Source organism: Dysidea avara, chromosome 13, assembly GCF_963678975.1.
Source record: "Dysidea avara chromosome 13, odDysAvar1.4, whole genome shotgun sequence".
NCBI classification, from domain to species: Eukaryota; Metazoa; Porifera; class Demospongiae; order Dictyoceratida; family Dysideidae; genus Dysidea; species Dysidea avara.
The window spans coordinates 11,496,959-11,513,977 of NC_089284.1; the positions used below are offsets into that span (position 1 = coordinate 11,496,959).

The 17,019-nt window shown below is 38.3% G+C and overlaps 1 long non-coding RNA gene across 1 annotated transcript; it reads right to left on the reverse strand.

The window, feature by feature from the left end:
- Positions 1–2,296: 2,296 nt before the first annotated feature.
- On the reverse strand, positions 2,297–7,264 carry LOC136243085 (uncharacterized). Its single transcript, XR_010694750.1, has 6 exons — positions 6,966–7,264; positions 5,355–5,419; positions 3,903–3,949; positions 3,794–3,855; positions 2,494–2,552; positions 2,297–2,431 (listed from the first exon to the last, which is right to left on the reverse strand). It is a non-coding gene; the product is annotated as an uncharacterized lncRNA (long non-coding RNA).
- Positions 7,265–17,019: the final 9,755 nt, after the last annotated feature.

The window sequence follows — 17,019 nt, forward strand, 5'->3', positions numbered from 1 at the left end:
CAGATAGCTTCAATTTCCTAACAATTCAGATGTACGTAGTCCTCTAATGATTAATCTAGTAACTTTTCTAAATTTCAACTTCCTTATCACCGAACACAGGTACACTGATTTGAAAGCTGGTAACATTCGATGAGCTCAAATTTCAACTTTTCCATGACTAAATAACTGTATAGTCCTACACTGACAAGTGGCAATCCTTAGTTTAAACATTAACTTCCCACATGATAACTGAAAAACACTATAGCCTGGAGCACTCAATGATTCAAACTTTGACAGTTACTTTTCTCTAGGTTCACTGAAAAGAAGGCTGGAAACAGATAGTGGGCTAAGACTTCACATTTGAATGGAGACTTTCTGGTGTGTACGTAATAGTTTAATGTCATTTTGGATCATTTGAACACTTGGATACTTTCCTAGCATATACGTAGCTAATGAGACATTACACTTGGAAAGTAAAAACATGTTATAGCTATATACAATACGTACATCAGCAGACCTTTAATTCCTATAATATAGTGCTTAGCTATACATTGTTGTGCTCAGTTCTTTTAAAGCAGTATAACTAGCCATCAACAATTTTCCTAGTGCATTTTGCAGAAACATAAGTATGTGACTATAAGAATGTTGGTTAATAAAATCAAGATAAATTGAGCAAATAATAATACTATACAGTGTGTTATCACAGTATATTATATTACTGGTGTATATGTAAGATTCTATAGTCCTGATCATCCGCCCGTCTGCATCCTTTTTGTTGGCTAGGGAGTGACCAGAAACTAAGGTCTAACTTGGAGTGGCCTAATTATGATTCCTATCTAATTTTTGAATTTATTATGTTTGATTATTGTGTGATAATTATCTATACTGTATGTTGTCAATACTTGCTCAACTTTTTTTATTAAACAGCTGCAGTGTTCATGTGGTACATTAAAATTAACACGCATACTAGCACATGTACAAAACACACATTGCATTGTATGGTAAGTTGTATTACTAAGTCTATCATACTGTGTACAAAAGACATAATGGATGGTAGCTAGCTAGCTAGTGATTGTTCTATTGGAATATAATTGACTGTTTCACTGATAACAAAGTAATCCGGCTGATATTACCCCATTAGTTAGATAATCTATATTCTGTATCACTGCAGTGGATAAATATTGTACATGTCAAGTTATAAGTGCACAATTTGTATTTGAAATTTCACATTATAATCCATTAACACGAAACCAATAGGCTTCATTCAGTCTATTATGATTTAAAATTTACCCATTATGATTTATGGGATTGCCAGCAAAATCAGCCCACTATATATACCTTCAATTATCATGTACACATGCTGTACATGTACAATAATACAGCTGAACATTAAAAAAAGAAGAAAAATTGACCGGATTTGCAAAAAGGGGTCTTCCACACACATCCAATTTGTGAACTTTGGCTATTCATAACTTCAGATTGGAAAAAGTCATTGCCTTGAAATTTGAAGAGTAGTGAGTACCAACATCAGTTAATAGATGTAGAAAATTGCAAGTTTGTACCTTCCTTGAACAATGAGCTATGGGCTTCCAAGTTCATAGAAATGGATGTGTGTGGAAGACCCCTTTTCGCAAATCCGGTCACATATGCATTACACAATTTTACATAAATATTGTTGTTTGAAAATTCAACCCATGGCCAGAGCCCAATACCAGAACAATCATTATGATAATTATAAATTCTTATACTGGGATTGGTTCTTCTATATACGAATTTAACTGCAAACTTTTTTATTTGTGGGAAGATACTGTGAAATTCTGCTTATTCTATCTGAAATACTGCATTACAGTGTTTATTGTGTATGCCTCCCGCTAAGGCAGAAATACTGCCATGCAAATTAAGTACATAGTAATATGAGTTACGATTGGGTAGGTGTCACATTATAATAAATACAAGTGTATGAGCTGATGAAAGACTGAAGACTACACACATACTGGCACATGCATTTTCTGCTGTAGTGACATGATAAAAATAAGTATGAATATAAAATATTGAGCCACCAACTGTACAATAATGTACCTATCAATGTTATTCCCTACCTACCCCAGGTAAGGGAATTGCAAAGGCAATTTACTCACCGAGACCCTGGGGACAACTTCGAGTTCTAAATCTCTACTACTTCGTATTATTTATCTCGGGAATCATTAACAATATGGTGATCAGTGTTGCAAATGCCCCTACCCTGGCGATGAGTTAGTCCCTTGCAAATTCCTACCCGTTGCCCAATCTGGGGTAGGTGCATGGGGTGTGACATTGATTCGTGTATAATATAATAGTAAAAAAGTACTACAGTCATACAGTACAATGACAGTAACAGTACTGTATAATGATATATTTTTCAATTTTCTTTAGAACTCGGATGGTACTTGAAACTGAGTATGCTATTCTCCTCCTATACAATATACAATGACGATAAGCTAAAGTCTACATACGCAATTATTTGCATCAGCTTACCTAATAATTGCATCGATCTCTCCTTGCAAGTCTTCAGTTTGTGACATGACCACAATTAACTGTAAGGGGAAAAAAAGCAAAATTCATAAATTTTGTAATCCCTGCCAACAATTGCTTAGCAACTGTTGCCATGACAGTTCCTAAAAACATTTCCAGTATGTACTTACCATGCATGATTATTATGAATTTTTGATACATTGCAATTGGTGTCTCAAAATACAGCTATGTGGTGAAATAAGGCTTATAACTTGTTAGCCACTTTCATTACAAACTCAGGCTAACAACTGGTAAGCCAGACTTCTTTATGATGGTACACTCCATGCTAGCAGACTTCTTGTTCACTAGTGTATTGTACAAATCCATTTGGACCGACTAATTCTTAATGTACAGATACCAATTTCAAGACGTCTAACTAATAATCTTATGTTTCAGACAATGCATGCAGGGGACACACTCGAAAAAATACACATGAAAATGGCACACAATCGTTACAAAGTACGTAAGTAACTCATGTACACATGCAGGAGACGTTTCTCCAAGCCACACTTTCACAATCCTGTTAGTAGCCTTCTCTATGTCACACATACAACTGGCATATAGTAAGACAGTAAAATACCACGTACTATTGGGGTACATACAGGTAAGTCGCACTTCAACTACATCATTAGAGTGTGACTGAAGCTACAGTGTGCATAAGGCAAACTCTCTATACGACCCAAGATTGGCAGGCATTACAATAATAATAAACAATTAAGAAAGTTGTCAGTGCTACATAAGGTCAGTACCACATGCGTACATCAACTTGCTGCCTCAACCTCACATGATGTGACACAAAAGTTCAGAATACCATATTACTAGAAATCTAAGGTGCCCTGTAAATGTTTGACGTATGATTTAAACACATTTTAAGGAATCAGTATAACAAGTGTTAAGCCTGCTAGCTACTTTCAACGAAACTTTATTTTAGCAAGAACATCAAATAAATTTTTGATCACATTGAATAGTAACAAATCACTTTCAATGGTAGGTATTAATGATCACATCTAATGTACAATATAATATGATCAGGTCTGACAAAACCAGGCTTATAGCCTGTCAAATTTTGATCACTTTTCAAAAGTCTGACATATGTATAATAATAACTTTCTCGCCGAACATGATAACAAATTAACATTTCGACCACTTGTGTGGGAACTTTACAGAATTGTTATAACTTATAAAGAAAATTAAGTATTATGCATTTTTTGGGCTATAAGCCTGGTTTTGTCAGACTTGGTCACATATCCAGTCAATGGCTCACCAACTGAACAAACTCTTTGGGATTCTTGACCGAGACAACCTCTTGTCACTTTACTTGGACAACTGTATACATAGAAGTAAAGGCATCCAAACACCATGATTTAACACACCTTGTTTGTTTACCTGGAGTAGTCATCGTACGCAGGGGACTGCACTACTAAATAAAGATGTACATACTTATTTGAATGAGTATTCAACAGTTACTATAGCAACACCCACACTGATAATTTGGTGAAATTGATGGTATTATATGCAACACTATATGGTAGTTACCTTGCCAGTAACAACTACTGTGCCGTAGTACACATAAAAACTTCACAGCCACATCATTTACCCTTCACTACTCACATTGTCACTACTCACATTGTCACATACTAACATTCATAAACAGACTACACTAAAACATGCAGGCAAAACCAAAAATAATTTGGGTTGCTGTATGTGTGGTCACACCTACTGGCCCAGGTACCAGCACTGGGATACCCCTGTGCACTAATCAGGTGCTACAGTATAAGCATTCATGTACACGATAGGGCCCCCACAGGAGTGCTGTACAAGCAAATGTGTGGGTGCACAAAGTTTCACTATTATACGAGACATGCAAAGTTTCTTTCTCAAGAAAACAACAACAGTGACAACAACCAAGCATCACTGAGAATTGAAGTTATAGCAATTACCAGGTTGGTGAGCACACACAGACACATACACATACATGTTCACACACACACACACATACACGTGTACACACACACACACACACACACACACACACACACACACACACACACACACACACACACACGTGTACACACACACACACGTGTACACACACACACACGTGTACACACACACACGTGTACACACACACACGTACACACACACACGTGTACACACACACACGTGTACACACACACACACACATACACACACACACAGAGTACAAATATATACATGTATACTTGACATAAACAATGGGAGTTTAGAGGGACTAAGTTGCCAATACTTTTTTTGCCTATTAGCTACAATATGTTCAATAATGATTATACGAAATTAGTCAAACTTTATTTGCTAAACTTGTGTGCACGTAAGTTCTGGGTAATTCTTGGTGGGTTGGAAGAGCTTATTCACGCTTAAAGCAAGTAAGGTTCCTTTGTCTCTGCCCACCGGAATACTGGGGATGCACTGCTCAGATGCCAGCATCAAGGGTAGGACTGGTAATAAGTAGGACGCTATGTATAACATGTCACATAGGTGAAGACACGCATGGGTATTAACCCACTAAGTTAGCGACATAACATACAGTAACAGTTGGAATTTACTGCTGCAGTTAATGCCAGGTCCCACTAATACAGCTGGGTAGATATGCACAATAATTTTTTTGTTCAAACAAGCAAGAAATTGGGTACAAGCACATAACGTTACATTATTTGCCAAAGTGCCTACACAAGGTGTTGGTGAACAATTGTGAAGATTCAGTGAAAAAGGGATGTCCAACTGTTAAGTGATCATATGACAATATACGGCCACATAAACACACACTAAATATTTATATGCACTTTTACCTTTCACATGATCCATTGATCCATGATCCACCGGTCCATGATCTGCTAATACAGCACTTCTTTTCCTACAGATGTAGGTGTAACAAACACAGATTAGATTAGCAGCTTTGAAGTGTGCAGCCGGATGCACAATATGGATATAAAGTACACACTTCCGTTTGACCTCACCAATACAAAGTACAGCAATAAAATTGTGTGTGTGTGTGTGTGTGTGTGTGTGTGTGTGTGTGTGTGTGTGTGTGTGTGTGTGTGTGTGTGTGTGTGTGTGTGTGTGTGTGTGTGTGTGTGTGTGTGTGCATTGCATGCATGCGTGTGTGTGTGTTTGATACATATATCATTACATATGTACACAAAATGGCCATGGAAGAGGTTACAAAAAAAAATTAAGATTCTATAGCTATGTAGCAGACTGCAGTAACCTGCATTGCAAAACTGTTGAAAACATTTCTGTGCGGAAAACACACATACACAGACTTTCAAGAGAGCACAACAAGATAGTACAACTGTTACTATAGTACAGCACACATGTAAGCCATCAATCTGTGCAAAAACAAGTCCATGCTTTCTGCTACGGAATACCAATTCTAGACACATAAGTAGTCATGGATACTAAACATATAAGGAAGCAAAGGGTACATATCACTTGCCACTAATGTTAAACACTATAAAAACCGCCCCAAGTGTAATATAAAAGGTATGGTCAAGCATACCTCACGAACATTTCTGCTTCTTTTGAGGTTCTGAGGGTGCAATTTTTCCATATGCTACTGTGTGATTGACTTGGGATCAGTCTAGTGTAAGCCTTTTTACAGACAACTCAAACGTCCCTCTTTAAAGGTAGGGACGTAGTGGGGTTTCAACAAGCTTCTTTGTCCCAGCACTGGGAAATTTTAGTGATGCACCAATTAATTGGTAAATAATCAGAAATCAGTTTATCAGCCAAATTTCAGCAATATCAGTAACAGTAATTATTAGCAGATTACTTAGTTGATTAACTTTACTGCCATTGTTTTCATCAAAAATAAAATAACAAAAATGTGTGAAATTTTGGCAAACATCGGATCGGTATCGGCCATTGATTTCAATATCGGCTAATGGGATAAATCTCTTATTGGCACATCACTAGGAAATTTGACACTAGAGTTTGTTAAATCCCCTGCCCCACCCTACTCCAAGGTGGGGAGGTGGACACTGATAGGTGCATAACACATGACAGGTACATTGCTCTCAACAATGAAAAAAGAAAGCCTACACTTCAAGTATCAACTAGCTATAAGCCATACCCTATTTATCTGCTAATGTGGAAGCCAACCTCAGTGGTAGCAGATATACCTGTGCCACTACTAGCTGCAGACCGATGAAGCAACTCTTGTCTGTACCCAAAGTTCAGAAGTTACAACCATAGATTCATGTTCCAACACAACACAAGCGGGGAAATGGGAGTGCTTCTTAATTTTCATCAGTCTAGTAAATGATCTAGCCACCATAGACCAGCTCACTGAAAGGCATAAACTTGCATGGGTAGGATGGAGGCTAGGAGCTATACCCATGAAAGCTGGACCGTACGTACCAAGGTACGTACCCCTCTTCCCCTTTATAGTGAGAATTCACCTTCACTCAGCTTCTGGTCTGGTTCAGCAACTGAACAATCATTGTCATGGTCACCCTGACTCACTTCTCCACAATCACTACCACGTACTGTTCACCCGGTCATCACGAAAACACTTGAATCAGTATCCGCTAGAGAATCCTGATCTACAACAGTACAAGCGCCCAGATAGTATCCGTATATCCTCTACCAGACACTTCGACCATATAGTTCAAAATAAGGCCTTGTGCACTATTGAACTATATGGTCAAAATAAGTACGAGAATAGGTTGGACTATTCTACGGAACGGAACGGAACGGAACGGAACGGAACGGAACGGAACGGAACGGAATGATGGACTAAACTGCGGAACGGAATGCTTTCTCAGATTGAAGCTTGCAGCTTACCATTGCTGTACAAGTTAGCAGTGGCACTTCCAGCAGGTAATCAAACGTACCCCAAGAAAGATAAAACGAATTTAAGGATCGATTGTGGGTTCTTGTTGGTTGTCATTAGTAACGAAGTACTAATTAGATTAGATTAGATTATCCATTTTTGTCAAAAGACAAGGGTACACAAAAGGCTAAGCCTGTAAACGTGCTCCCCTTCACAAAAAGCACATACAAAACAACACACACACATGTACACTGAATAAAAAACAAACAAACAAACAAACAAAAAAACACTAAACAGGTGTATTAAAAGCTTATACAAAACTGAAGACATATAGTTGACGCTACACAAAAAGAAATCGACAAAGAGCAGAGTGAAAAGCAACACGATTCGACAGTTGAAGAATACTGGGAGGTATTGAGTTCCACAGAAAAGGAGTGTTGACAAAGAAAGAGTGACGATAAGGGTTGATGGTCGATGAGGGAATGGAAAGTGATTGAGGGTGAGATCTTGTGTTTGTAAAAGAAAATTGGAAGTACTTGTTAAATGGGATTGAAATTCGATTGTGTAAAATATCATGAGCTAGGCTAATAGAACTGAAGGATCTCCTAGAGTGGAGGGTAGGCCACTTAAGCTGATGCAAACATGAGTCAGAGGATTTAGTCCAGTTTCTAGTAGCAGAATTCCACCTGCTACCACAGACCCAGCGTGCAGCACGTCTTTGAATTGATTCCAGCTGCGAAATATCTTTAGAAGAATGAACACACCAAACTGGAGAGGCATATTCAAGGATTGGCCTGACCAAACATTTATATGCTACTGCTTTAACATGTGATGGACATGAAAACAAAGTGTGTCGTAGGTAATTAAGTGAACGAGTTGCCTTAGCTGTCAGATGTCGAACATGATGGTCCCACTTAAGGTGGGAGTTGATGAATACTCCAAGGTAGCGTACCACTGGCTTCAATGGAATGGTTTGGCCAGCTAGGGTATAGTCATGTGTAAGAGGATGATGCTTATACGAAATACAAAGATATTCACACTTGACTGGATTCAGGTTCAACTGCCACAGTTGGCACCATTCATAGATTGAAGTTAGATCTTCTTGAAGAAGAGATTGGTCATGAGGAGATATAATTTCTCTGTAAAGTGCAATATCATCAGCAAAAAGTTTGATGGTGCTGTGATGGATAACTTTGTTCAACTCATCAACATAAAGTAAAAATAAGAGGGGTCCAAGGACAGATTGTGGGAATAGCTGACTCAGTGATTTCATCTTCGGATATATCAAGTAAGGAACTTAATGCATGACTTTTTTTTACTAGTGTGTGAGTTTTTTTACTTACTTGACTTTAGAATGTACAGTCTGAGGCCCAGCCTTTCTAATCGGCATAAATCAGTATGTGTATAGCTACACTACAAAGGAAACAAGTATGGTGACAAGCTGAATCAACTCAGTCTAAGTAGAATCTAAAGGAATTTTGTGCAGTGTGTGAGGAGCAAACATTCAGATACCTCAAGGAGGCTATATTGTGTGAACATCAATGATTCATTAACAGAGTAGTGGACTATTGTCAGATATCTCAGCCTGAGTACTGAGTTGAATTCTTGATGGGGTCTATTTTACAGAATGGAGTGCTTTCTGAATCAACTTGCAGCTTGGCTAGCTGCTATCGTTGCTGAAATTGCATTTTATCAGTGGAACCTCCAGGAAAATGGAATAGGATAATTATAAAACATTAAGTAAGTGATTGTTTAGGTAATCATGACTTTATTCAGTCTAATAAACAGAATATATGGTTGATTGAGTGAGGTATCACTTTCAGAATGTTCAGACGAGTCCAGGCCCGTAGCCAGGGGGGGTTCGGGGGGTTCTGAAGAACCGCCCTCTTGGAAAAAAGGTCCACAATTTCAGTAAAAGGTCCACAATTTTAGTATACAAGTCCAAATTTTCAGGAGCAAAAGTCCATTAGCTACAGTTTACTAGATACCACTATAAAAAGAAGCTAAAATAAGTGCTCCGAGTAACTCATTCAGTGCTTGCATTAAATGCAATGCAAGATCGAGATACTCTAATAGAGCAGTCAACCACTCTAATAGAACAATCACTCTAATAGAACAGTCACAATTACATTTTCTTTTAAAAACTACTTAATTTACATGTAGATTGTCTAAACCGAGCTTTCATTAAAATATAAGATTTTGGTGGACAAGCCCCTCCATGCAGAGCCCATGAATAGCATCTATGCTTCAACTCCATGCAATGTGTAAATTTCATTGTTTAAGACACCCTTTGTTCTGCTACACTGCCCCTGTTGATCATGGCAGAGTGCTCAATCTTTCCCATTCTTATTCATTGTGACATTCCAATATATTATATTTAGACACATGCATGTGCAGATGGTATAATTACAGTAGCAGTAGAGATATTTTTCCAGATATCATTCATACAGCTGGTCTTCAGCTTACCTAAAAAATTGTTATTTTTATTGACTGAAATACCACTAAATTCAACCTTTTAGTATCTGTTTTCAAAAAATTTTCTGGGGGGGCATGCCCCCAGACCCCCCTAGATTGGGTGTGCTTCGCACACCCAGTCTCAGTACCTTTATTAATCATCATGCAAGTAAAGGTCCACTTTTGGTCAAAAAGAACCCCCCTTTCAAAATTCCTGGCTACGGGCCTGAGACGACCAGTGATGAGATGCATGGATTCATCGAATTTTTGTTGTGGTTGGAGACATTAAATATCCAAAAGCAAACTGACTGTATCAAGACACACGGTAGTGTGTCGTGCGGCCCAAGAAGCCGGCGCGTAACACCCGTGAGTATATTGACAGGAAGAAAGAAAACGCAATTTTCGCACCTCCGTAGCTCTGTGCTTCCTTGATGAAACAAGACGATTTTTGCTGTGGACATTCCCTCCAACTGCAGCACTCCACATTCCAAATTTGAGCGAAATCGCTTGGCGCGTTCCCGAGATATGCGACTTCAAAAATTGGCTCAGTTTCTTCGTTTTTTTTTCTTCTTATTTTTCTTTTTCTTGTCGCACACTTACAAAAACTGCTATAAAACGCGAACGCGTTATCCGATTGCCTTGAAATTTGGCACACAGAAGGGGGATATAAAGGCGCATCTCGGTACCAACTTTGGCTGGAATACGATAAACAGGCAAAGAGTTATGAGCGATTATTAACGAAAAATAACACCAATATGTTGTCACGCCTACAGGGTAAACCGCGTATGGGAAGAAGCTGAAAATCGGTGGGTGAATAGGTTAACTATTGAACCTCAAACCTTTTGTGGTTTGAAAGAAATCGAGCTAAAAACCAGGAAGATACAACGAAGAAACCAACAGCGTGTAACAATTACGCAATCGAGATCAGCTAATAAAAAAACGACTGCTTGCCACGCCTACCAGATAAACCACTTAAGGTAATGCTTTGAAAATCGTTGTACAGATGGAGTAATCATCTTAGAAAGGCTCATCAATGGTGTAGAAGAATCAGACTTAAAGCCACGGAGTTATAACACGAAATCCAACTTGGTGCGGCAAGTGCGAGATCGAGATACTCTAATAGAGCAGTCATCCTAATAGAGCAGTCACCCTGAAGAGAATTCAAGAGATCAGCTAGAAATAAGAAACCTGTATAGAGATCAGCTACACACAAGTCACCCTGTAGAGAGATCAGCTAGAAGAAGTTACCTTGTAGGGAGTTCATGCAACTATGGAAAGAGATAGTTCAGCTAGAAAAAATCACCTTGTAGAGTTCAGCTACAAAGAAACCACCATGTAGAGAGTTCTACCTTGCAAAGAGTTCAGCTACAAAGAAATCATCATGTAGAGAGTTCAGCTACAAACAAATCTCCCTGTAGAGAGATTAGCTAGAAGAAGTTACCTTGTAGAGAGTTCAGCTACAAAGAAACCATCATGTAGAGAGTTCAGCTACAAACAAATCTCCCTGTAGAGAGATCAGCTAGAAGAAGTTACCTTGTAGAGAGTTCGGTTTCAAACAAATCACACTGTAGAAAGATCAGCTAGAAGAGGTCACCTTGTAGAGAGTTCAGCTACAAAGAAACCATCATGTAGAGAGTTCAGCTACAAACAAATCTCCCTGTAGAGAGATCAGCTAGAAGAAGTTACCTTGTAGAGAGTTCGGTTTCAAACAAATCACACTGTAGAAAGATCAGCTAGAAGAGGTCACCTTGTAGAGAGTTCAGTTACAAAAAAACCACCATGTAGAGAGCTCAGCTACAAACTAGTGACCTTGTAGAGACATCAGCTAGAAGAAGGTACCTTGTAGGGAGTTCAGCTACAAAGAAACCATTCTTTAAAGAGCTCAGCTGCAAACAAATCACCTGTAAAGAATTCAGCTACAAATAAATCACCCTGTAGAAAGATGAGCTAGAAAAAGTTACCTTGTAGAGAGTTCAGTTACAAAGAAACCACCATGTAGAGAATTCAGCTACAAACTAGTGACCCTGTAAAGACATCAGCTAGAAGAAGTTACCTTGAGAGAGTTCAGCTACAAAGAAACCATTATTTAAAGAGCTCAGCTGCAAACAAATCACCTATACAGAATTCAGCTACAAACAAATCACCATGTAGAGAGATCAGCTAGAAGAAGTTAACTTGTAGAGAGTTCAGCTACAAAGAAACCATCATTTAGAGAGTTCAGCTTCAAACAAATCACCTGTAGAGAGTTCAGCTACAAACAAATCTCCCTGTAGAGAGATCAGCAAGAAGAAGTTACCTTGTAGATCGTTCAGCTACAAACAAATCACCCTGTAGAGAGATCAGCTAGAAGAAGTTACCTTGTAGAGAGTTCAGCTACAAAGAAACCACCATGTAGAGAGTTCAGCTGCAAAGAAATCACCCTGTATAAAATTCTGCCACGAACAAATTGCCCTGTAGAAAGATCAGTTAGAAGAAGTTACCTTGTAGAGAGTTCAGCTACAAAGAAACCATTCTGTAAAGAGCTCAGCTGCAAACAAATCACCTGTACAGAATTCAGCTACGAACAAATCACCCTGTAGAGAGATCAGCTAGAAGATATTACCTTGTAGATAGTTCAGCTACAAACAAATCACCCTGTAGAAAGATCAGTTAGAAGAATTTACCTTTTAGAGAGTTCAGCTACAAAGAAACCATTTTGTAAAGAGCTCAGCTGCAAACAAATCACCTGTACAGAATTCAGCTACAAACAAATCACCCTGTAGAGAGATCAGCTAGAAGAAATTACCTTGTAGATAGTTCAGCTACAAACAAATCACGCTGTAGAAAGATCAGTTAGAAGAAGTTACTTTGTAGAGAGTTCAGCTACAAAGAAACCATTTTGTAAAGAGCTCAGCTGCAAACACATCGCCTGTACAGAATTCAGCTACGAACAAATCACCCTGTAGAGAGATCAGCTAGAAGAAGTTACCTTGTAGATAGTTCAGCTACAAACAAATCTCCCTGTAGAGAGATCAGCTAGAAGAAATTGCCTTGTAGAGAGTTCAGCTACAAAGAAACCATCATGTGGAGAGTTCAGCTGCAAAGATATCACCACTGCCCAAATTTCAAGGCAATAGCTCTTTCCAATCTGAAGTTATCAATTGTCAAAGTTGGCAAATTGGATGTGTGTGGAAGGCCCCTTTTTGCAAATCCGGTCACATATGTATTATATATATATAATTTGTACATTTACTGATAAAATATTTAAAGTATATCTACTTCATCTTTACTTCTTCCTGTAGTAAAGAAAAAAAGCATAGGTTAAAAAAGTCCCAAAGCTGGCCATAGGCCGGCTTTGGGGTATACAAATACAAAAAGAAATGAAATCTAATCCAAAACAGCCAAGCTGTAAAAAAAGTGTGCGGCCCTCAGAAAGGCTATGGTGAAAAAAGATGTGAAATCCAAGGTGGCGGCCAAGAAATGGCTGTGATGGTAGGTTAATGGTAAAAATTTTAATAACGACAATTCAGGTGAATTTTTGTGCCGATTCACAAAATTTACCTGAATTGTCATTATTAAAATTTTTACCATTAACCTACCATCACAGCCATTTCTTGGCCGCCACCTTGGATTTCACATCTTTTTTCACCATAGCCTTTCTGAGGGCCGCACACTTTTTTTACAGCTGGGCTGTTTTGGATTAGATAATATTAATTCACTTTCTTTATATTTTCTCAATTTTGAGCCTGTATACAAATAATTGAATTTTCCTTGTCAATAGAAATCCTAGAATAAGATGGGAGAGAAACTTATCTTTGTTTACCTATACTGTACAACCAAGAGTTCGTAATACTGATTTGTATGGGGAGAGTGTCTAACTCTCAGTATGGCCTGTACAAACACCCTGTGTAAAGTTCACCTTTCATCAAATCAACACCTTTACTGGGGGATAGAAAACTGTTGATTAGAGTTGCTGAAGAAGGTAAAGCCTTTGTTCTGAAATAAGGCTGAGGTGTTACTTTAAGCAGGGTGTTTGGTGAATGCATTCAAGTTAGACACTCCCCACCTTATTATGAACTCTTGGTACAACTTCAAAGGAAATGAAGAAAGCATACAGATGAATCAATAAAATCACTACAGTAAGGTGAATTACAGACTAGTGAGATCTTGGTTAATTAATGACAGTGGTTGGAGATTAAGTGTGGTAGCTTCTTGCTCTTGAATACGTTGCAAAGTGGAAGTACAAATCAAAATGGGATATCAATTTCATTATGAAAAATTTGTATACATAAATAATCTAGCATTACTATTTCATTTGTCCTCCACTTAAACATGCTACAACAGTACTAGTGTCAGTAAATTGGCAGTGAGTCTACCTTGAAATCTCAACTCTAGAGTAGATCCAACACAGTACAGCCCGCACTGTAACAAATACATGTGATCCCATTGTAATTTCATGGACCAGCTGGACTGGGAATCACTTGAAAATAGACGAACAAATTTAACCTGTTTTGTTTGAAGTGAAGCATGTGAAATGTTACACTTAAGAAATCCTAGGATTCTTAGGTGGTATGTAATTAATGTAAGTGTTCCATTTCAGGTCTGACTAGATACATTGAAATTACACACACATCCTGGTCCAAATCACGTTTGCCTGGTGACTATGGGCATGGTTTCACATGCGGCTTATAATAGAGATTTGGCTGATCTTGGAGTTTTGACATTTAGCCTGATTCAAGGCTAGCAGTCAGACACATCCTTGAATTGTGCAACAGATAAAATCAGCTCACTATTGAATACGGCATTAGTCCACTGCACCAGCTGTTAATATATAAATAACTCCATCCATACACTTCAGTGATGTTTGCAGAATATACCCTCCTTGCGGTCTGCCAAGATATTTACTCCCCACACACTGCACAAAATCAGTTCTTCAAGTTTTAATTCAGCTGGCTCTTTCCTGTTACCAGTATCTTCCTGCTTGCTTTATTTATACACTGACTTATGACTTGAAAGACCGGCCCAGACTGTTTTGTAAAGTCTAAATAAGAAAAACAGCTCACATAAAGTTCCCTTCCGTATGGATGAACATCACTGATACAGCTCATCCCACAATAATACTTCGTTACTAATGACAACCAACAAAAACCCACAATCGATCCGTTATTCTTTTTATCTTATGTTTAACCACTCACTGGAGATGCCACTGCTAACTTATAAGGGAAGCTTCAGCAATGGTAAGTTGCAAGCTTCAGTTTGAGAAAGCATTCCGTTCCGTGGTTTAGTCCATCATTCCGTTCCGTTCCGTTCCGTAGAATAGTCCCCACCAATAGTAGCTACGCAATGTTCAAACGAACAGAAAATGCACAGTAACTGAACTGCCACGCGTGCAAAGTAGCACGCAACGTTATAGCAGGTGTTCTCATCATGTTTGCTGCTCATACACGTGTAAAAGTCAGAGTACGCCACAGAGTACCATGCAGGCTGAGTAACTATAGCAGTAGCCAATCTATAAGGCCAGGCAAACTTGACTGTTTCTCATCCCTGCCCACATCCCTTTTATGCTACCGCCTCTAATTTCATTATTGCTGTTATCAATCACCTCAGGACCTGCACACGTACTCTGGTTCTAAGGAGGCTGACTATCATTTTGCAGCACAGCAAACGTCACTTGCACCTCAGAAACGGTGGTAAAACGTAAGTACTAGTTCTTAAAAGGCTTTAGCTAAACTTTATAGCAGCTAACAGACAGCTTGATAAGTTTTGTAATTTTGTAGCTGCAATTAATCATAGTATCTGGTAATTTATTATTATTATTATTATTGGGGGTACAGGTAAGAAGGCAAAGCTTGTAAAAACCTGATCTAAACAATCAAATTTGTCCCACAATTTAAATTGCATCGGGGGTAAAAGGAATATTTGAAGGAATTAACTCTTGTAAATGGCTGCTTGAATCTATTTGAATGTCCTCGGGTGGGTAAATTATTCCTGATAAGTGAGTTCCCTGTATCAATTTCAACAAGATTAGTAACAATTTTGTAGATCACAATTTATCTCAGGTTTTCCTTTCTAACTTGAAGTGTTGTCCAGTGCATCCTATTTAACATGTTAGTGACATTAGAGTAGCTACAATGAAATCATTACATACACTGAATCTTGCTGCTTTCCTTTGTACTCTTTCTAGTTTACTGTATAGGGTGACCAAACTACACAAGCATATAGCTACTCAAATATGGATCCAAGTATAGGTCGCACTAAAGAAAGATAGCATCTTTCCCTTATGCTTGTTGGACATTGTCTTACATTACGCTGCAGAAATGCTTGAACATTAGCTATTTACTTTGTTCCATGCAAAATTAACGTGGAAGTTTCAAGAAAGTGTTTAGTTAGCTACTTCTCGAGTCTGTACAGAAGATTTGAGCACAAAAACAGTGCATGTATGAACAACAATATTAACAGTGTGTATAAGTGTTGAAATGGGCTCCTTCACCCCCATTGGTGTTTTCTACTTTGGGAGAATGAGTGGTGCTGCCACAACTGCTTAGTTACAAGTCTCTGCTTGGCTGCATAGAGAGACCAGAGTTAAAGCCAGAGTAGTGTGTTGTCTTGGATTTAGCCTGATACTTCTGTATTCAGGTTGGCTGTGACCTGTATGCAGGGCCGGACCCAACAGCACTTTTCAACTACTTGAATTTGTAAAACATTGAGTGCTTGTTACCAATTACGCGTCCAAATAGTCATTATTATTATTATTACTGAGCAGTCAGCCTTGCTGGTGTGCTCAGGTTGTACCCAATCATGCAAATTGCAATAAAAATGGTTGCAATCTAGTTTTAAAAGTGTCAGTATCTTCATCTTCAATGAGGCCTGTTGGCAACAAATTCCAATCATTAATTGTTTTTGAAATGTGACTATATTTAGGTAAGATGTAGTAGATGAGTTTGGTAGGATGTACCCAACTCATATTACCCAACTCCTACTAGTATTAACTAATTTATATAGCTTTTTAAAATTTTATTTTAATATTCACACCCTTGCCATGTCCATGCAGGTTCTTCCTTAGGACCATACACATGGTCGCATGTGACCGAGGACTATCATACTTTCTGTAATTTATATTATGTACTTTCATCATTTCATAATGATGGTTTTCTCTCTTTAGTGGATGGTATTGTCTTGTTTATCGTGTCATTGGTAAGTAGTACAGTGGAATTGTAAGTGATAATTGGTGGTAGAATACCTTGTGC